The sequence below is a fragment of the Amaranthus tricolor genome, chromosome 7, assembly GCF_026212465.1.
Source record: "Amaranthus tricolor cultivar Red isolate AtriRed21 chromosome 7, ASM2621246v1, whole genome shotgun sequence".
NCBI classification, from domain to species: Eukaryota; Viridiplantae; Streptophyta; class Magnoliopsida; order Caryophyllales; family Amaranthaceae; genus Amaranthus; species Amaranthus tricolor.
The window spans coordinates 1307300-1311856 of record NC_080053.1 but is presented as its reverse complement, the minus strand read 5'-3'; positions in this window follow the sequence as shown (position 1 = coordinate 1311856).

The following is a 4557-nucleotide window of genomic DNA, read 5'->3' as shown; positions in this document are numbered from 1 at the left end:
TCAAATTTCTATTCCTGAGACATTTCAATTCTCAAATCCAATGCCTCCTAGAAACATAAGACAAGAAATAGAATGCATTGAGGAAGACGAAAATAAAGTTCTTATAAGGTTTGGGTCTATGAGAGAATTATCTAGTTCTCCTTGTACCTCTTCTTCCAACTATCCACGAAGATCTTTTTCTTTTCCTCAAAAAACAACTTCAGTCATTTCTGAACCAATCAAAGTCAGATATAAATCTCCTATTCCTGAATATGAAGCAAATGCTTCTCAAACTTCTCAAATCTCTTCATCTAGACCTGCATCTCCCACAATGTCTGATATGCAAAATTTTGACTCTATCAATACAATTACTAAAGATTTTGAAATAGATAAAAACTATCTAAGAGATGAATTTAATTCCTCTCACAATGCTGAACATCGAGATTGGTTTAGATCTTTTCCTCGCTCCTTTAAAGACTCAATAAGAGATGTATGGTATAAAGATATGAATACTATTCAAATTAATATCCCGTTTTTTACATGGTTTTTATTGTTTTGTGAAAAACAAGGTATTGCTAATCCATATTCTCAAAATCACATATTTGTACAAACCAAACTTCAAAAAAATTGGGTTTTGAAGGATGGACAAACAATTAGTTCAGTTCATCCACCATTACAAAATATTACTTTTCCCTATTATGACCGTGAAATAAAGGCTAGTCCTTTTAAAGAAGGAAGAGTAGATCAAACAGATAAAACTCCAAATGTAGAAGACATCATTAAAATTTATCATCAAAATAATTTTACAAATCAAATCCTTCATACCGTTGCTACACAAGTAGATCAACTTTCAAATAAGGTTGATAATTTACAAAAAGAAACCTCTAGATCCATAGCCCCTAATACGATTGCATCATTAGGATCTAATAAGGTTTCTGCACCGCATTTCAAACCACCAGGATTAACTATACCTATGACTCAAATGTTTCCAAAAAATGGTTTTACTTCTTCTAACTCTAATTCTGCAGTGTTAGATAAAATTCAAAAATCTTTACAAAAATTAGCAGATAGTCCAAGTCATATTAAGGTTTTGAGTAAATATCAAAGTTCAGAGATATCTTCTGATGAAGAAAATTCTGAGTCTTTAATCATTTCAAAAGTTGCAAAGCAATTTCAAGAATCTGATAATGATCCTCATCAAATTAATAAAATACGATCATCTTGGAAGAATATCCCTACAAAAAACTATTATCCTAGGCCTACTCCTGTTGATCTTCAATATGAAGAAAGGTCTACATTTACCTCCAAATCCTTTTCCCCAGATATGATCCATGAATGGAACATAGATGGAAAATCTGATTATGAAATTCTTAATACTCTTCAAAATATGGGAATGGCTATTGTAGCTTACAAGGCAAAACCTTTGGATGAACAAATAATTTTTGGTTTTATTATATCAGGTTTTACTGGGCAATTAAAAAACTGGTGGGATAATCTTCTCACTTTACAAGACAGATTAGAAATTTTGAATCACGTTACTGACATCATGGATGATCAAGGAAATGTATTTCAAAAATCTGACTGCTGTGATTTCTTAATCATAGTTATTGCCTTTCATTTTGTCGGTAACCCTACTCAAACTCTTTCTTCTGGAGAAACGATTTTACAAAATTTACGTTGCCCAACATTAAGTGACTATAGATGGTATAAAGATACCTTCTTTAGTTATGTTTTACAAAGACAAGATTGCAATCAAAGTTTTTGGAAAGAAAAATTTATATCAGGACTACCAAAATTATTTGCTCAAAGAATTTTTAGAAAAATAGCTGAACATGATACAGATAAAGAACAAGCTCTTAATAATACTACTTATGGAGGACTTTTCGCTTTCATTAAAAAGGAAGGTCTTTCTTTATGTGAAGAACTCAAACTCCAAGCCAAATATACCTCTGAAAAGAAACAATCTAGGAAAGAAATTGGATGTTTCTGTGAAGCATTTGGTATGGAAGCTATTAGAGCTCCCTCTACAAAAAAGAAAATTAAAAAACAATTTTCTAAATTTTCAAAAGATAAAAATAAAAATTCTTATCCTTCTTATTATCGAAAGAAACGAGGAAAGAAAAATTTCGGAAATTTCCGAAAATCAAACAAAGCTTTCAAAATCTTTTGTTATTCGTGTGGAAAACCTGGACATAAAGCAAATGCTTGTACCACAAAGAAAAAGATTCAAGAATTATTTATTAACGACTCTGAGCTAGGAGATAAAATATCCAAAATATTATTACAAACCCCTGAGTCTACTTCTTCTTCTTCTTCAGAAAAGGAAGATGACGAAATTTTACAAATTAATGATCAAACTTCTGATTCTGAATCTTCGATTTCTTCCTCTCCTATCAAATGCATTAATGTTTTAACAGATAAAGAGAAAAATGTGGAATTTCTTTTTGATCTCGTTGACAAAATCCAAGATAAAGAGATCAAAAGAGAAACCCTTTTGAAACTCAAAACTATGGTTTTGGGTGAAACCTCTACCTCTAAAAACAAAGAAAGTATTCCAATTCCTCAAATTGAACCTTTCAATATTTCAAAATTATTAGAAAAATACTCTTCCAAAGAAATGACTTCTAAATTAATTCCTATTAAGAATCAAACTCTTTCGGTCAAAGATCTTCAACTTGAAATAAATAAAATCAAAGAAGACATCATTTCTATCAAAAATAGTTTAAAGCATTTAGAAATCAAAGATTTCGAACTTGAAACAAAATTATCTATTTTAGAAAACCCCATCTATAAAGAAAATCTTTCTTTGGGAAAAGAGAAAGTTAATGGGGATGATGATGATTTTATCACTGTTATTAATAAAATTAATTTTCAAAAATGGTATGCACCAGTTACTTTTCAAATTGGAGATTTTCAAAAAACCTATATTGCTTTAATTGATAGTGGAGCGGATCAAAATTGCTTAAGGGAAGGATTAGTCCCAACTAAATTTTATGAAAAAACAAAAACTCGGTTATATAGTGCAAATAGTTCACCCATGGATATTAAATATAAAATTTCAAAAGGAAAGATCATAAATGAAAATTATAGTTTTACTAATACTTTCATTATTATTAATGATATTAAGGAAGAAATAATATTAGGCACTCCCTTTTTAACACAAATTTATCCTTTTTGGGTTGATGACAAAGGTGTTCATACAAAAATTTTAGGGAAACAATTATCATTTCCTTTTTTAAGTCCCATGTTACAAAAAGATATTAATTTATTACAAAATTCTTCAGTAATACAAAGTATAAATTTAATAAAACAAAAAGAATTTCAAATTTCTTCTTTAAAAGAAGAAATTTCTTTTCAAAGGATTGAAGAACAATTACAACAATCAAAATTGCAACAAAAAATTTTTAATTTAGAAAATATTTTTAAATCAAAAGTTTGTGCTGATATTCCAAATGCCTTTTGGGATAGAAAAAGGCATATTGTCACATTGCCATATGAAAAAGATTTCTCTAAAAAAAATATTCCTACAAAAGCTAGACCCATCCAAATGAATTCTGAGCATCTTGAATTCTGCAAGAAAGAAATTCAAACTCTTTTAGATAAAAAATTAATAACTCCATCCAAATCTCCTTGGAGCTGTGCAGCATTTTATGTTATGAATGCAGCAGAAAAAGAAAGAGGAGTTCCTAGATTAGTTATTAATTACAAACCTTTAAACAAAGTTCTTCAATGGATAAGATATCCAATCCCAAATAAAAGAGATTTAATTAATCGCTTATATAAAGCCAAAATATTTTCAAAATTTGATATGAAATCTGGTTTCTGGCAAATACAAATTGCTAAAGAAGATAGGTATAAAACTGCATTCACGGTACCATTTGGACATTATGAGTGGAATGTAATGCCTTTTGGACTTAAAAATGCTCCTTCTGAATTTCAACATATAATGAATGATATTTTCAATCAATTTTCTTCATTCATAATTGTTTATATAGATGATGTTTTAATTTTTTCTCATGATATTGATCAACATTTCAAACATTTACATATATTTCTAAACACTGTTGAAAAAAATGGTTTAGTAGTTTCTGCCACTAAAATGAAATTATTTCAAACAAAAATTAGATTTTTGGGACATGACATTTATAAAGGAACAATCAAGCCAATTACAAGGTCTTTAGAATTTGCAGAAAAATTCCCTAACGAAATTAAAGACAAAACCCAGTTACAAAGATTTTTGGGATGTCTAAATTATATATCAGATTTTTTCCCAAAGCTCAGACAAATTTGCATGCCCCTCTTTCAAAGACTTCAAAAAAATCCGCCTCCCTGGTCAGAAATTCATACTAAGACTATTATTGAATTAAAACAAAAAATCAAATCACTTCCATGTCTAGGCATTCCAGATCCATCTGCATTCATGATAGTAGAAACAGATGCATCAGAAATAGGATATGGTGGCATATTAAAACAAAGAATAGATACAAAAGAACAATTAGTTAGATTTCATTCAGGTCTCTGGCTCGGACCTCAAAAAAATTATTCTACCATTAAAAAGGAAATTTTATCTATAGTACT